The 19542-nt window shown below is 37.0% G+C and overlaps 1 protein-coding gene and 1 non-coding gene across 9 annotated transcripts in view; one reads left to right on the top strand and one right to left on the bottom strand.

The window, feature by feature from the left end:
* The window catches only part of LOC140140861 (uncharacterized), a 253129-nt gene that overhangs the window by 151713 nt on the left and 81874 nt on the right, over positions 1-19542 (top strand). The gene's annotated exons all lie outside the window — the stretch shown is intronic.
* On the bottom strand, positions 18217-18290 carry Trnat-cgu (transfer RNA threonine (anticodon CGU)). Its single transcript has one exon. It is a non-coding gene; the product is annotated as a tRNA-Thr (tRNA).

Consider the following 19542-nt stretch of genomic DNA (forward strand, 5'->3'; position numbering starts at 1 on the left):
CACACTATATGCTTGTAGACGGGGTTTTACGGTATTGTCTTCCATTCAGTCTGAAAAGAGAAAAACTTGAAGCACTCCATAAAATGTACAGACAATATTTTTGTTAAACGTTATTGCCACATGACTTCACTTGCTTAACACTAACAGTAACAATTACATGAATAAAATTTCTTTACTATATTGTTGAAGGCAACACTAAACCTGTCAAATTTGTTTGTAGATTATTTTGTCAACTTCAATTTAACTTTCATAAACGTTTTTTTTTTCTAGCACTCAAAGTAAAGAATATTGTGTTACATAAGCTATGAAGTTATTATTATAAGTGTTCTAATATTAATCGTGTCTTGTTTATTGTTGCAGAGTCTGCTTCTTAGTATGGCGTCATTTTACGTCTTGGGTGTAGAAATAAACACTTACTTACGATATTGACTTTCTATTGTTTCATTACTTAAATCATATACATTTAGTTATCTAAAACAACGCTCCAAATAAAGAGTCTAGCAGTAGCGTAAATAAATCTTGTAATCGTTTTTTTTTTTACTTTTGTAGATGTGTACGACTGTTATGTAACTAGCAAAAACTGCAGCGTTGGCGAATTTACTTAAGGTGGCACGCAGGATCACTCAAAGTGGGAAATTTTAGGCATTGTTTTGTATTGTATATATTTTCAGAAGGAATGATGCAAGGAATCCAAATAGCACGGCAGATTCCTGCAAAAACAGTTTTTGAGAAAAGCGCCAAATTTGAGTGATCATGTGTGCCACCTTAAGGCACCATAACCCAATGTATTCAATCTTTGCATCGACTGCCAAAACTACTTCGATTCTTGTTATTAATGAACTACTAACTAATTAATCAAAATTAATGAAAAATTTGTATTGGTCAATATCATTACAGGCAAATATTTATATGTGGTATAATTATCAACAATGACCAATTAATTAATTTCATAGATAATAAGGATCAACTAATCATCGATTGTCAAACGAAAGATCGAACTAATTTGGTTCTATAAATGTAATAATAATAATAACAGTTGGACTATCAAACTAATGCATTTGTGCATTGGATTTGCTTACTTGCTTACTTGCTTAGTTCGAGTGGTGTCCTCGAACTGTGATGGCTTTCCAGAATTTTCTGTCCTCCATTGCTGCCCTGAGGTCTACTGCCTCCAGTCCAGTGTCATCTTTCAGAATGTATATGTAGGTCAGAGCAGGTCTTCCAGGTTTTCAAAGCATGAAAGTAGAAATTCAGGAAGACCTGGCCTTATATACAATATATTGACATCCTAAGACAATACTGGGCTGGGGTCTCTTCACATTAAGACAACGATGCAGGACAGAAAGGTATGGAGGGCCATCACAGTTTGAGGACACCACTTGAAATGGGCAGTAGATACGTAGCATTAAACTAAGAGGATCTAACTTCCACTACAATTTTAACCAAAACCTGCTGCTTGAAGAATGGTAACTAACTCGGAAAAAAGTACAATCACCAGATAACTTAAATAAGCAGTTTTATATTTCTTAGAAATCTGCTCATTTGCATTATGAAAATCATATACCATGCGCAAACTATTAGTTATCAGCTTAGTATGCGTTGGCGGCATATTCAATAACATATGGGTACGTATGCAAACTTTTTACTCTTCTAGGTGCTAAGGCAGACGATTTCATGGTGTGTAACATTTATGTGATGATAAGTAGTAGCTATTATTGGCAAGCAGTGACGTACAATAGACCGCATCGTGCATATTATCGGAAGTAGGACAAGGTTGGGCGGTCATGCAACAAATTACTTAGCGGAATTGTGAGGCACTATTGTCTTAATGTGGAATACTCTTTCCAGTAGGGTGATAATCCAAGTCAAGGTCTGTCAATAGGAACTATCAATATCAACCTCAAATATGCTCATCTTTCAGACCTTTTAATGATTTGGGTGCAAAACATCATGCTCCAAACTGGAACGAAAAGCATTGTCAATGCTATTTCTTTAACACGATCACCAGGAAGTAACCCACGTGAACACCTTTGTATTATGAAAACCAAATGCGTTGGCGCCAAATTTAATAACATCTGGGTATCGCATGCAAGAGTTTCTTTCTTAGGCAATACTATTAGCAAAACAGTGACTTAAAAAGTGCTTCATACGAATTATTTCAATTAGGACGGGCATGAGCGGTCATATGAATTGTGAGGCACTGTGGCCTATATACTCTTGCCATCATTCAGGGCGCATATCCTTAACCACAATATGTACATTCATGGACTGTCTTTCAAATGATATGGGTGCAAAACCTCATACTCCACTACTAGGACGACCTAAAACGTCGTCAATGTTATATTCTTAATACGAGAATATAGCTTCTCCCGCCAGGTAACCCATGTGAGCGCTTTCGTATCACGTGCAGATTACCAAGTGTTGACGCCATATTCAATACCATCTGGGTACCGAATTTAAGAGTTAATTTATTTGGTAATAAAAATTAAGAAAGACAATGTCAAGGTACTTAACACTTAGATAATGATAATCAGTAGCTATTAATGGCAAAACAGTAACGTACAGTAGACTGCTTTGTGCATATTGTGTCAAGAAGGACGAGCATGGGCGGTCATGCTACGAATAACCTAGCGGATTATGAGGTACCAGTGTCTTAATGAGTAAATCTCTAACTCCGGTCATCAGGATGTAACTCACTTTAACTCTTTTTTTAATGAAAACCATGTGCCACGCAGGGAGTATATAAAACGGGGACCCCGAAAACGGGGACCCCAAAAACGGGGACCCCGAAAACGGGGACCCCCTAAAATCACCCCATAAAGCTACTAACAAATTTCTAGGGTGTCCCCGTCTTCAACTTTGGGGTCCCCGTTTTACAGAATTGACCCAGGGTAATCTGTAAAACGGGGACCCCAAAAACGGGGACCCCTATTTTTTCACTCTATTTTAGGACTGATGAGTCTCCAAATCTCGACAAAATATTCACCATAGATATACTAATATTACAAATGTAATTTATGAAAGTAGTAAGCACTTCTTATATAATTGTCCAATATACACAATTTTGGGGTCCCCGTTTTAGGGTCCCTGTTTTACAGATTGACCTAGGGTAATCTGTAAAACGGGGACCCCAAAAACGGGGACCCCTAAAATCACCCCATAAAGCTTCTGACAAATTTTTTAGGGGTCCCCGTTTGTTTGGGGTCCCTGTTTTACAGATTGACCCAGGGTAATCTGTAAAACGGGGACCCCAAAAACGGGGACCCCTATTTTTTCACTCTATTTTAGGACTGATGAGTCTCCAAATCTCGACAAAATATTCACCATAGATATACTAATATTACAAATGTAATTTATGAAAGTAGTAAGCACTTCTTATATAATTGTCCAATATACACAATTTTGGGGTCCTTGTTTTAGGGTCCCCGTTTTACAGATTGACCTAGGGTAATCTGTAAAACGGGGACCCAAAAACGGGGACCCTTAAAATCACCCCATAAAGCTTCTGACAAATTTTTAGGGGGTCCCCGTTTTTGGGGTCCCCGTTTTATATACTCCCTGCCACGCACGTCACACTGGCTATTCATTCAGAATGCGTTGACGACACATTTAATAACATCTGGGAATCCGCAGAGTTCCTTTCTTAGCATGCTTAGCTGCTAAAACAGACTACTTCGTGATATATAACACTTATATTTAATGGTAATTATAGCTGTTATTGGTGATGATAATTAGAAGCTCTTATTTTTTAAAAACATCTCTAAGTATCGCATGTAACAATTTCTGTCGGAGGTGATCAGATTTCATAGCGTTTCACACTTTCATGATGATAGTTTAATCACGTCGTAATCGGCGGGCCTTATGTCATGGCGGATTAATATAGATATATTTTGTCTTGTGATATCTCGCCAAAAGCATCACGAATATTATTATTAAGTCAGGCCCTATACTTTGTCTAGTTTCTTCCATACGCACATAATAGACCAGACAGGTCAACTATAATCACTCTTAATTGATCTATATACTTTTCGGCGTAGTTGTAAAGGCCTAACAATTCTCGCCGATTACGATCTGATCAAACTATAGTAGCTATTATTGCCAAAACAGTGACGTAAGGTAGACTGCCCCGTGCATATTGTTTCAAGGAGGACAAACTTGAGGGGTCATGCTATAAATTTACTTAGCGAATTGTGAGTAAATGGGGGATACTTTTTTCCAGTTGGGTGATAATTCCGGTCAAGGTCTGTCAATAGGAACTGTCAATATTAACTCAGGATGAGATGTCAACCGTCATCTTTTCAGAACGCAGTTCTTTAACCCCAATAGTGGGTACATCCCAGAACACAGTTCTTTAACCCAATAGTGGGTACATACCAGAACACAGTTCTTTAACCCCAATAGTGGGTACATCCCAGAACACAGTTCTTTAACCCCAATAGTGGGTACATCCCAGAACATAGTTCTTTAACCCCAATAGTGGGTACATCCCAGAACACAGTTCTTTAACCCCAATAGTGGGTACATCCCAGAACACAGTTCTTTAACCCCAATAGTGGGTACATCCCAGAACACAGTTCTTTAACCCCAATAGTGGGTACATCCCAGAACATAGTTCTTTAACCCCAATAGTGGGTACATCCCAGAACACAGTTCTTTAACCCCAATAGTGGGTACATCCCAGAACACAGTTCTTTAACCCCAATAGTGGGTACATCCCAGAACATAGTTCTTTACCCCCAATAGTGGGTACATCCCAGAACACAGTTCTTTAACCCCAATAGTGGGTACATCCCAGAACACAGTTCTTTAACCCCAATAGTGGGTACATCCCAGAACACAGTTCTTTAACCCCAATAGTGGGTACATCCCAGAACATAGTTCTTTAACCCCAATAGTGGGTACATCCCAGAACACAGTTCTTTAACCCCAATAGTGGGTACATCCCAGAACACAGTTCTTTAACCCCAATAGTGGGTACATCCCAGAACACAGTTCTTTAACCCCAATAGTGGGTACATCCCAGAACACAGTTCTTTAACCCCAATAGTGGGTACATCCCAGAACACAGTTCTTTAACCCCAATAGTGGGTACATCCCAGTTCTTTAACCCCAATAGTGGGTACATCCCAGAACACAGTTCTTTAACCCCAATAGTGGGTGCATCCCTGGAATGATTGGGTAAAAAACATCATACTCAACAACTGGAGGTCAAAATGATCCATGAGATTGAGTCGTTAATGAGCTGTTCGGAAATGAGACTATTACTCATCCCACATTTAGCTCATTATGTTACGTGTTAATAATGTGTTTACGTGTTAACAATTTGTTTAAGTGTTAATAATGTGTGAAAAAAATTATTGACAGACAAAATTAAATGAGCGACACCCAAATATTTATTACCATACATTTGACTCTTAACTCTGGATTCAGACACATAATATGAAAAATATGTAAACACAAAATGTTAGCTAATCAGGTTTTCCCAGCCCGGTTTGTGTTAGACATCAGTCTTTTCTCATACAATCAGTCGTATTACAATTTTAAAAAACCAAAAATATTTACTTGAAGACCAAATATTGAGAATGAGAAACTTTGCTCGGAACTTTCCAAACTTACATGTCTAAAACACATAGTAAAATATTTTCACTAATTTAAAGTGTTAGATTTTTACAATTAAAAATTCTTGAACATATAAATCAAAATAACAATTATTGTTAAACAAATTAAATGGACCAATTATGTCCGAGACGAATGCGCATCGCAAAATGAATGCACGCGACAGTTTGAGACAGGTTTGGCCCAAGGTATACACTTATGAAGTGCTGTGTAATGTAATTCTTTTACAAAAGGATATCCACAACAATCACAGCACAAATTCACCTTTATTCGTTGTTTTTCCGTAAGGTTCTTAGAATGATAGGAAAATCTTATGTGCTATTATTGACGTGGATTGAATACTTGCATTAAAAAGGAGAGCCGTGAGCTTTTCTGATCAGCGTAGTATTACGAGGATTCTTTTTTCTTTTAATGTACTGCGGAGGATAACGCACAAGCATTCTATTGTCATGATAGTTTTGTGATTTCTTTTCAGCTAAAGCAAATACATGATGTACGATATTGTTTACGTACAATTTTTCAATACCCCATGTTGATATTTATTTCACAAACCTCGGGGGAACAGTCGTATACTTTCTCAAGGTCTGAATCTTGTTGTTATTGGGTTGTTGTTTTTCAAGCAGAAGGTTATTGAGTATGGGATCGCATAGCTTTAATATGGAAAGGATTCTTTCAAATTGAAAGTACAGAAAGGACAATGAGGGAGCACATAGGTCAATGGTCCATGTATATGACCCAAATGCACATGTTGGCACTGCTGGGATTCGAACCTCATTACCACAAGCTTCCCCATGATTATGAGTCAAAGTTTAAACCGCTGCACCACCGTACCCTTACAAACTCAAGAAATATTTTGCAGCATCTTTTTGTTAATTGAGGTGACTTCTGACGTCAATGTCTGTCAGTATGCGCACGCATCATATTTTGGTCACGGCTCGTGTTTTTAAAACTCCCGCCAGATCACAATAAGGCTATTGAACAGTGTAGTGGTTGGATAGTGTTCACTCAATCATATTGATATTACCAGTCCCTTGCCTTTGTTGATAAACATTGAGGTCACCTCATCTATAGACGTACTGAAAATGTGTACAGATATTTGTTGACTTGCGACATTTTGCCTTTATTTACAGATACAAATAAAACAGATCAGATTGTCCGTTTGGCCCTCTGTCTGTATGAAGCGTTTCCTAATTCTGTTTGGATTTTAAGTTTCAGAAAGCTACATGCCTAGATGAGTTGGAAGCCTCGTGATATATAAAGTGCTATTTGTATCTGAAATATAATAACACATGATCGATCGGGATTCCTCTGAGTTATATAAATAAAACAGCTCTGTGAGCAGATATTTGTTTGCTCACGCATGTCATTAAACATTCATGTTGTTTGAGGTACTTTGTTATTAGCTTTTAATTTAGAGTTGCAAATAATATTAATGTTTTCGTTCAATTACTTGTGAAGACTTGAGATGTATAAAGTGTTATTTTATCATTTAATTATTAAAGCACATTATTGACTTTGAATCATATATTTGTTTGAACACTTTTACAGAGCAAAGTTCAATTTTGAAGATTAATTTCATTAATAACTTAATGCCCTTGGAAGAACTTTTATTTACATGTACAAATTGTAGATTGATCTGTATTTCCAGGACTCTAAGTGACTTATAATATTGTACCATATAAAGTAATAAGATACATTTCTAGTCATTATTCATTCAAACCAGCAATATAACAGACAAACATTAAATTGCCCGGGTGAATTCATTTACTAGTTTTCATATTGTCTCATCTGTTGATCATTAATAAATATTTGATTACTTCAAGTAAGTTAGATTTTTTGCTTCGTATAAAATGAAAACTTGGGATTTAGAGAGCTGGGTAGCACGGAGATTTTATAAGGTGTTTTAGTGAAAGAGACCTCTGGTTAAATATTAGTTGAGCAGTTGAAGAGAAGAACAATCGTCAAATTTCTCCATCACTGCATTTAAATTGCAGATTCAATAGGATAGATATAGTGCATAACAAAGTAAAGAAAGATCTCGCAGCCAGTTCCATTGAGGGTAAAGCTGAATTTATACTACATCGCTGAGCGATAGCGATTGGATTTGAGCCAATGAGGTAGAGCGCTTTTTGTTGTGTTGGGATAAGCGCGCTACCTCATTGGTCAAATACCAATTGCTCGTCGCTCAGCGATGGAGTATAAATTTAGCTTAATGCTTGCTTACATGGCTTCACTGTATGGTTTCTGATACACTGATTCGTCGATGTTATATAAGAAATGATTGCTGTACCTTTGTAATTAGATTGGTTTGCTCGGATGATTGTCTTTACTAACTAATATTCAATTGTTTCAGGTCTTATTTAATTACCTTTATTAACAGCTAAAAATAGCAAAAATTCCTTTATTCAAAAGACGCAGCAATGTTGCTAGTAAGTGGCATTTCAATAAATATACATGTACATGTATATTTTGTTGCTAGTAAAGTATAACTAGCTAATACGTATTTATGGTGAAACGTTGATTTCATCCTAATCATTCTGATGACATTACGCATGGCAGAATACACACATACCCTTAAGGAGCAGATCAAGAGTGCTTCGTGAAGCTGTTAGAAGTGGTCAAGGGCATGATGTAGATATAACTTGTGCAAGGAATGCGCTAAATGTGGAAGTTATTTGCTTCCTTGGAGACAATTCTCATAATAGTGCATTGTGCTCACAGTTTCTTATGTTTGTGTATTTATATACCTGAGGAGGCACAACAATGATCAGTTATCTTTATTTGCCTGAAATGCACTGCATGCAATAGTCACAATTGAAGTTGAACTTTGGTTTATTTCGGAAATCGATTTGAAGTTGTTATCAAAATTTGTTATCTAAATTACTACATGTACATCATTTCCTGTTTATAAGCTGCTTTTTCTTTTGTTTTCTTGAACATTTATTCTCAAGATGCATGTGATATTCCTAATATTTTTCTTCAATTTTATGGTCAATGTTTTACAGACTCTTAAAACTCCTGGCAAAGGCTTAATTACAATACATGTTTTTAACGTAAGGTATTGTAAATGTAAGCTGCACTAGCACCATATGTCTGATGATGTATCGCAAACAAAACCCAGATGCTAACATAGTGATAAGAAGATTACATTTCAGACCTGGGATAAGCTCACAGACGCTCAGTCGCTGAGCGACTGTATTTTATCCAATCAGGTTTTATCCAAAAAGCGTTCTACTATATTTGCCAGAAAAAAAATCGCTCGTGGCTCATTGACAAAGTTTAAATTCTGTTTTATAATCAGATCTAGGTAATGTCACTTAAGGTGACTGGAGCAATTCCAGCTTTGCTTCCGAGTATAAATCAGCTATAAATGATGGGAACTATAACGACTATATACTTGTTCTATACATGGCAGGACACCCAAATTGATGTGGACCACATATCCACATCAAATATAATACGCGGAACGTCTGTCGGATATCCTACAAAAAATGCTATAAAGGTAGGCAGGAGGTGAGTGTGCGGGAGGTCATGCCAAGGTAGATATATCCCTAATCCTAAGAAACAGTAAACACTTCGAGCGAGGATGATCTCAATACAATTAAGCTCTGTGAAGGCTAAGTAACTTATTTTGATGGAGCCGTTATTACTCCCGACAAAGGAGGTTATCAATTAATATCTTGTTAAGGTCCCTTGGATCTCACACTCTGCTCTCAGGACACAGCTGTTATTATTCTCAAAATGTGTGTACAGAAACATTAGCTTACATTAATCACCTTTGAATGTGCTGGTACTAAAAATTTAATGTCCACAACGTGTGTGCAACTCGAAGTATAGCGCTGTAACTAACAGGTTAAATCCCGGTATCACCTGTTAATGAGGGCCTCATGAATATACAAGAATTTAAAGCATACATGGGGCTGTTTGATATCTCTTAAGTTTATGGTAGCGCGCTAAACTCGGCATGGCGATTAGACCCTCCCTCGGGTCCATGGAGAACGACTGGTAATGTAGATTACATAGCATTAAAAATCAACCCAATACATGGACCCTCCCAGTCTGTAAGCAATTTGACTTCCAGTTCCCACAAAATGCTGGGAGTTCACTTTTACGGATTTGGAGTCACGCAATCTTTCTATATACCACGTCCATGTTTTCACTACATTAACGTTTGTGTAAGCGACTAAACAACGATATTGTATCCGACCAATCAACGCAGCTTGGCAGCGCGGGGATTTTTGAAAAGGCTTCCCTAGCTAAATAATGTGCAAACATTTGCAAACCGCACGCGATAATATACGCAATATGGACAATAGGCCTAAGTCCGAGTCGAGTGGTTGCCTTTTATTATTGCGCGTACCATGGGTCTGTCAGACGCGTGCCACTTGAGCTCAATACCTCTCAGTTGTTGACAAGTGTCCCATCCGATCTTGCGTCACATCCCGCGGCATAGCTTTGTGCTACCATATTTGAATTGAAACTGGGGCGGGGCTTTCGTAATTGACATCGGAATCACCGTGCTTCGTTGAACGAATATTTGGAAGTGAGATCTCTAACAGATTGGACCAGTCTCGGAATCAGCGCTCAATGGACTTTCGCGTTCACTTATAATACGAGTATATTTCTATATTGCTGCATGGTTGACTGTGGTGGGTGTAATTAGTGGCGTCGATTTGTGGATGAAGAGGAATGGGTTTTGGCATTGAAGAAAATAAGGGGGGTAGAGGACTTTGGCATTTTTTTTTTCATAGGGCATTATGTAATTATTTATTGTTACATTATCCAGAGATGGAACCGAACCGAGACTGGGGGCCAGTCTACATGGCGATGTAAACTCAAGGGGATTTGTCGTGCTGGATGTGTCATACACGACAAATGTATGTTTGGGTTAATTATCAAATCAGGTATCAATATCACATGTACTGTCCCACCTTTGGCAGTCCCGTGATGCTTTGCGCATTACAAGGGGAAGTGTTTCCACTGTGATGAGAAACCAGGATTTCACTAAGAATGTAACATTTTCGATCGAAAACATTGAAATCTCGCCGAGAATTTTAGATTCCAAGGAATCTCAGCAACAAACCAATCGGTTTATTCAATCGGCAGCTCGAGAATCTTGAAATCTCGTTCGAAAAACTGTATTGACCGTGATTACTATATTTTCGCTCAAAATTATGAGATTCTTTATCGAGAATTTTGGAATATTGGTGAGAAACTAGGTTTTTTGATCGAGAAATCTGCTGTCTCGATTTCTTGTACATTTGGCTTGCCATAAATATACAATCCGGATGAGTAATGTCACTGTGTAGTGTAAACTTTCCATGTCAGGCTACCTTTATTTTGTCTATTTTACACCACATCAGCATAATATCAATGATATAGTAAGCCAACAAAAGAGGCGATTGCATTTTATATGCTCAGCTGTCTCAAAAGTTGGTGGGCCAGTAAATATTGTTCTCTACTTGAGGACTGTTGGACTCTTTTTATATACAATTTTAAAAATCGTTGTGCGACAATAGAAATGTACATTACGTTTACGACGCAACCAATTATTTACAATCAATTATTTACAATAATTTTTCCATAACTGAAAAGACTAAAGCTCGATATAAGTGTATTGGTTATCATTAGAGCTACCTAATATAAACACCATAGAGGCAACAGCCAGACATACTTATTGTCTGACTGATTATATTAAATACCGTCTAATGCAAACACCAATGTCTATTAACTTGTCAAATTTACTCTTGTGAAGCTTGATTATCTATGGCATATATTTGTTTTAAAGCATTACTAAAAATAAAGCTAACTGCATTGAATAGTTTACTGGCATTGAACCAAGAAAGATAGAATCGGCTCGAGACAGCCAGTAGTGGCTGCTGCTGATTTCTGATTTCGATTCGTCATTCCCCACGCGACATACTGATAGCTTTACTATTGTTACAATAAAGAAACGAGTGCTTAAGGGGAGGTTACTATATGACGAATTTATTAGCTAAAATTGTCTGACAACAAACGGGGTATGACCGCGAGAAATATCATGCATTACGAGGACCTGCCTAGCTGATTAGATCTTCTCCCCTTACGGGTGTTTTGCCCTTAATGCTCTGTACGGGTGTGCATTTATGGCGGGAACATTTAGATTATTACCAATTCCATGTCAGCACCACTGAACCAATACTTAACATACTATTTATGATAGGATCGTATTTTAGTTGTAGAATCCTAATATAGTTGAGTAAAATCATAGTATTTAAATATTTAAATAAATGTCGTTTTATTTTGGGATGTTGTCTGTGCAATAGACAGAGAGCCTTTTTCTTATCACACTACGGAGATCTTTACAATCTGCAATATATTCACAGATCGACATAAGGCATAAGAGTATTCCTACCAATTTAATTATACTTCAAAGGTGTGGATAATTGAGAATACAATAGTCGCTCTTTTTGTGTCCGTTAATATTATGAACTTCATAGATTTACCATGTCAAATAATACTGTAATTTTTTTAAAGCAGTCCAAAATGTTTTTTCTCTTCACGGGGATATACATATACCAGCACATTTCATGTTTTAAAGATTTAACTCCATTTCTTGGAAGTCTGACCATTTGCAACCAGATGTCCAAAACACAAGCCCACTGGGTTGTCCTGTCATTTTAAATAACTTTCCTAGGGACGACAGGAAATTCCGTTTGAACAAGACAGCCGATTTCGGTAACCATTCTCAACATTATGCTCAAAACTATTCAATTTAGAAGACGGCTCTTCGATACTCTCAAGTTATGCTAATTGATCAATTCTTATAGTACAGGCTGTATCAAAATGATTGGTTATTGCTTCTTCCAAATGGATTATAGAGTTCTCTTGAAATAGCCACAATTTATTGTCATAGGACTGTTTATGATATTAATCGAAAAAGTTGTGCAGATCCTACTGCTGCATTTTGCAGTGGCAGCCATGTTCATATTCACTGGAAACTGATGGGTACTAATCATTTTGATACAGCCTGTAGTTTAGGTAAGCAAATTTGGATACAATTCTGGTTCACCCTGTATTTTAGGGTTAGGGTTAGTGTTAGGGATAGGTTTAGGGTTAGGGTTAAGATTAGGATTAGGGTTATACTTGTGCGCAGGATATACCAGAATTATTCCCAAATTTTGAGGTTTCTGCATACTCCTTTAAAAGCTTGCAATACTAACCAAATTGATGTATTGATATAGATCATTTTTCATACCGAGTCATAACACGTGTAACCCTCATGGCTTCTTTACTATATTTTAATAAATACACTTTATGCTGCAACACCTCCAGGATTTATTGACAAATAACTACAGGGTTGGACGAACTTAAGGTGATACTACACCCCTTGATAAATGTGTGACTATTTTTGCATTTTTCTCAAAAAATAAAATAATACACTGGTAAGAAAAGTTATGTATATTATAGGGGGCAAGGAATCCGGTTACTACACTGTAATTTCAGTGACTCATAACAAGCGGTACGTTATTTGTGATAAGAAAAGAGGTACCCCTAGAATGTACCTAATTTTTTCACATATATATTGAACCACTTGTCTTGAATCATACAATCTCTGATTCCTTGCCCCTATAATATACATAACCTTTGTTACCAGTGTGGAGTTATTTTTTGAGAAAAATGCAAAATAAGTCACAAATTTATCAAGGGGTGTAGTACCACCTTAAGCACGAATGAATCACTAAGACAAGAAATAGGGACGAACAGAACAGAAAATAGGCTAATAAATGGACACGACTTGATTTGCTACTTGAGGTGTCATTATAGCAGACATATCAGGGACGACATGATAACACATGGAGAGATGGAGACGAGAAAATAATTCTACACGAAAACAAAGCGAAGACGAATGTATAATTATGCTCTCTTAATGTTATCCGTGAAATGGGGACAGAGTCGGGAAATTGTTAACATTACACTATGGAAAGCCATAGGTCATGCAATAATATGTGATTTGAATAGCATCTTGTGTGCAAAAATATCCTTCCGTATAATTCTATATGGAATAGACAACACTATATATCACTATGAACCACAATGACCTCATCCCAATGGCATTGTTCAATAACCTCAATTAAACAATCATGGTGCAGAGTATGAGTTTTTGTACCCAAGTTGTCAAAGGTCATTCAATGAATGTGCAAATGTATTGGGGTTAAAGAACTGTGCCCTGATAGATGAGCATGTTGTGGATCCTAGTGAATATGATGAGATGTACTACAGAGGACAGAATAACCGGTGACCAATGTTTATTATCACGTGATGCGGTATTACCTATATTGTATGCAATTGCCATGTGATTTCGAATGTAAAAATACTGAACAACATGAAGATATGACTTCTAATCGGCTTACAACTCGAAATCATCTTGATCGACTTTATCCTCATTCCATTTATATATCGGGTTATAAATCTTCTCCAGACGATGTCATCGATACATATATTTATCAATTATGTCCATATATTTACAACTATTGACTTATTTGCAACGTAGATGGAAGAAGAGACAATATAAAAGTGCCGTTACTATGATTGCAGCTGTATGTCATTTTAATTAATATACACTGGGCCATTATGATTTCGTGTTCTACTCTCGGCTCATATTTAGATTAACAAGTCCTTATTGATAAGCCCAATAAGTTACGAAACACCTTGATGTTTTCGTTTCAACATAAACCGGTTTAAAGAAATACTAAGGTGTTACAGGACAATAAATTTACTAAGCATGGCTTACATAAAAACGTGATACGATGTAATCTGACGAATAAGATTGTAAAGTGTCTAAAACATAACATTTGTGATAGAACTCTTAATTTGTTTTCCGTTTCTTTGTTATAATTACACAAGGCAGGTCTGTAGGTTATACATTGATATTGAGTATTATACTATTTCACGTGAATACATTACATAATATTGAAACATTATTGATTACGGATCGTTAGGTGGCGTCCTCTACCTCATTTTCTATAGGAGAAAGAAGTTTGGTTAACATTCTGTGTTGCTATGTGAGCACACCGGCTGATACGGGTGATCCTACATTTACCCTGAGCCGTTTGGAACCTTATTTTGAACATTCGCTTTGTAACTGATTGGATACCCGTAAAGCAGAGAAAAAACCTTTCCCAGAATCCCTTGGAACATGTTACACCATGTTCTTTGTACTTGATCCCTAGAAAATATATCGTTCTCATGTTCTGAACAGACTGACTAAATGAGGGAGTTAGTCATTAAAGTACCATCATTTGCAAGATTATGATGTGCTCTGTTCATTGAGGTACTTTTTTGACACTGAAGGCCCATATTGAACTGAACAACATACAAACACAGAAACCTGAAATTAAAATAACAATGCATTGTGGGAAGTGTACTATAGCTTAGAGTTATGAGAGTTAGGATTAGAGTTATGAGGAAATACTGCAGAGACATCTATGTTCTTAATAGTTGTCAAAGTTGACGTAAGAATTTAGATCGGTTAACCGAAGTTTCCACAAACATGACGAATCACACCTCAAAACGTTCATCTCAATACTATTGCCGTATTCGTCTCGACAACAAAATCAGTGACTGAAATGCCATTATGTTGATGAGTCAGTGCAGTATTAAATAACCATCTTTGTTTAATCGATTACAAACTTAATCCAATGCCCTTTAGTTTAGATTATTTTACTATTAATGTTCCAAAGCATGAAAAAGAAGAATATATTAGCTAAACCTGTATGTTTAAGTGATTGCAGCAATTATTAGGCTTATTCAATGCTCTTTGTATGTGTCACTATTAATGTTTCGAAATTCCGGACGGACGGAGGAAAATCATGATTAAATATTACTCCCCAACCCTTGTTTTATTTTTAGTGATTCATATTTCACAGTAGGACCATACAAAACGTGCCGAAAGACAAAGATAACATAATTACGCAGCCTCGTCATCGGTAGACCGTAAAGCCATGGCATATTAAGCCTAGAAGCTAATAGATTAATTAGAAGCTTACACAAGAATTCTTTCCATTAAGTGGTGAGAGGGATGTCCCCATTAAGGGTTGCCACTGTGGCTAGAGCATCATATCATCTTCCTCCTATGCTCTTGGTGATGTGGGTTCATCTTCCTGTCTCCTCCCCCTGTGGGTGATGTGGGTTCATCTTCCTGTCTCCTCATCCTGTGGGTGATGTGGGTGGTTACGAGCCATTGTGGGGATGAATGAAATATGATTATAATCATTCATCGTTTGAATTCAACTGAATGTTGAGTTGCGTAAGTAGGTTGAAATGCCAAGAACAGAAAGAGTGCTTTACAGTTATTATATGTTTGCTGTTTGATAATTCCGTTTATTAAAGTTTACACGGACCACTCACGGTTGTTTGATGTGATCATTTATTAATTTTTCTAACGAAACATTTTCAATTATAGACCTGTAAAATACCAACAGTTGTCCCACTAATATACACATATTGGCCTATATATATCAAATTAATCATCTTTTTTTGCTTTCTGTGGTATTTTTCATTCTATAAACTGCACATTTGTGTGCAAATTGAGGGCGCTATTTACATATATTTTAAATTAGCCAAATTTGGGGTTATACAAGTTTTTAATCTCTGGCAGTGCTAGTTACTAGTGCTACTTGTTTTTACCTTGTAAAAGGGATGTTTTTATGCTCCCGAAACGTCGGTTGTTTTGTCTTTTTAACCCTAAATTTTGGATGTTGTTGTACATATTAAACAGTTTTTAACATTTATTTTCCTTGGTTATGTACACTACTTGAATCTTTTTAAGATCCATTCAAAGTTTCCCTGCTGGTCAGTTGGAACTGTTTTAGTTTGCTTTTTTGCTCATCATACAAGTGTCTACCCCTTCTAAAAATGCAAATACATGTAAGATTTAAGATAAATAGCGCCATCATTGTTCACCTTTACTTTAAATGACGACAGTAGGGAAATGATTACCCTGTTCAAAACTAAACTCCTCAAAAAAAGTTTGGAAACTTTCAAAAACGGCTGTATATTAGAAAATTTTGAAATCTATCTGCATATTGTTTCATATCAGTGAAAACATTGCTCTTTTCTGTCAACAATGACACCTCATTTGTGACGATAACTTATTCCACGGCTGAGTAACTTTCTTTGAAAGACAGAGAGGTTTCAAAGAAAATGTGCCAAATTCACCATTGTCTTCGCGCATGTTATTGCTTTGAATGAATGAATGAGTGGGTCAATGCATGAATAAAATAATGTATGAAAAGTTGTTTGCAGTATCATTTTGTATGAAAAGTGCTAGCATGAGATTAACAGTTCTACAGGTGGATCGAAATGGATCAACGCAAGTCAGTCTCTCTTACTGGTCACTTCTTCATATCAGATCTGGCTCGAGCTATAAGCTTGTGGCTGGCATACCTCAGAATCAAGTTGCGGCAACTTTTGTTTCCCGCAGTATGATCTCCAAGCTAAAGACCTAGAAGTGGCCGCCCAAGGAAAACAACGGCTGCAGAAGACCAGTACATCAGGCTGGCAGCACTTTGAAACCGTAGACTAGGTGCCAAAACTTTGCAACTATGATATTACTTACTCATGTTAACTGATGTAAATGGCGCATAAAATGGCAGATTTGGCACATTTTGTTAGATACCAATTTGTCTGCCAAAGACAGTTACTCAACCATGGAATAAGTTATGGTCATAAATGTGATGTAATTTTGACAGGAAAGAACAATGTTTGTATTGATATGAAACAATATCAAAATAGATTTCAAATATCATCAAGGGATCATTTGAAAAATGAGCCATTGACAGGCACATGAAATTTATTTCAATAAATGAGTGTACCCTCCTTTCGCAAACGAATGCTGTTTAAAGCAGTTTTGACTATTTACTCATTCGACGAGTGACATAGCGTGTGAACACCTACCGCACTTTGTGTAAAGTGTCTATAGTTTCCCAAAAGAGCTATGGATGAAGTAGGCTTAATACACTGAAGAAACATTAGTAATGTTTGTCTGCAGTCAACGCGTGACAAACGGACTGACGGATTCGTGTAAAAAGTATAACATTTCTTAGTTGTTTGCAGTTTACTGCGGAAGACAAATACTGGTGATACCGGTTCTTGAAAGTAAACTACTGAGCTGTTACTGTGCTGATTACTCTTCTGTAAATTACTACGACCATTGTAGTGTTTGAAGTTTTTTTCTAAAACATTTATCAGGATAAAACTCAATGATGTTTGTCTAGCTAAAAAGCGAAGAAAAAGTTTCTTATAACACGTTTATTGAAAAACGAGTTCTCCTGCCAAACAAATTGTCCAACTATCATGACTATGAACATCAACAGTTAATCAAAGTGGTATTATGTCCCAAATGGTCAATGATATCAACGTGACTAGCGATTTATATGTTTTACTCTGATATTACTTTGCACTTTGCACCAGGTCGGATTGGCTTGCTTAAATAACCCCCTGGACACTACTGGTCATAACACGGAAAAACAGTGGCATGATCGACGGGAATTATATAAATAAACAGTAATTTTCACCAGGTTCGCCGTCGCAAATAATAAAGGAGACAAGGAGAAAAAGTGATCCCGCCTGGGAATCGAACCCAGGACCTCAGGTTTACGAGACCTATGCCTTAACCACTTGGCCACGGGAGCTTCATGATTAGGCTGGTTGAAGTTCGAACCCATAAGCGGTCACTTAAACTAATCAGCTCCCGTGGCAAAGTGGTTAAGGCATAGGTCTCGTAAACCTGAGGTCCTGGGTTCGATTCCCAGGCGGGATCACTTTTTCTCCTTGTCTCCTTATTTGCGACGGCGAACTACTGGTCATCTAACAGCATTTCTGATTGGTTGATAACTTGAAATGCTCATTTCAATTGCCAATTATGACCAGGCTTTAAACTATTTATGGTCAAACTTGCATTTGCAGATGATCTTATCAATACCCTCCTTGATTGGTTCAAAACACAATATTTATTTTGACCAATCGGCAAATAGTTCTCATGGGGTTAATCTATGATTATAAGCAAGTGTATTAATCATCTTTTAAACACCTATAGCAAGTTACCGTCTTCTGAATATGTCCCCGGGGAATATGTTCCAAATTTCAAATCCAGTTTACAGTTTTCCAAGCCAAAATTGTTGTTGGTGCCGACATCGTTTAAGCATTTCAAACCGCCAAGATGGCCCTACTTACAGAAAATGCAGACCACCTTATAAAGATACGTAATACCATGCATGATTAGAATGCTCGTATTGAATAAAAAGTATGACTGTCAACCTATGTGCACTTTGACTTCGTTCAAGCATTATATCAATAGCTATGTTATTTTCAACATTATTTTGATTTAAGGTCTTCGACATGATTATTCCGCTTCTTAACGATAATGCCTCTGTCAGACGTTCATACCACTTGCCGTTGCGGCAAGCGGCATAGCGTATCAGCCAATGACAGGCATTGATTGTATTCGTTTGTTTGCAATGGACATGCGTCACGCCGCTCAGCGGCAAGCGGCATGGCAGTATGAATCCAGCGTAAGCACTATGTCGTGTAATTCTATTCATTATAAAAGCATTCTTGTGTCTTGTGACTACTTCAAGGAATAGGCAGGTTAACCTACATGATTCAGGAATTTAATGGGCTATTCCATTTACAATCCACTCTCCCCTGTTGAATATTTAGTTTCTTTCACAGAGGGAGTATAGGTTGCACATAGAATAGACCATTTTCTATTTGAAATACTTAAGTTGTGGAAGATATAGGTAAAGCGATAGAGGAAAGTAGGTTTCAAAATTATCAACCATGGCCAATTCCGCTTGAACATCCCCTCCCTCTGTAGAAGACATTTCTTTAATCTTCCATAGGGTTATGGCAAATTGGGAATAGCCCAATATCGGTATGTCCTAC

Source organism: Amphiura filiformis, chromosome 19, assembly GCF_039555335.1.
Source record: "Amphiura filiformis chromosome 19, Afil_fr2py, whole genome shotgun sequence".
Taxonomy (NCBI): domain Eukaryota; kingdom Metazoa; phylum Echinodermata; class Ophiuroidea; order Amphilepidida; family Amphiuridae; genus Amphiura; species Amphiura filiformis.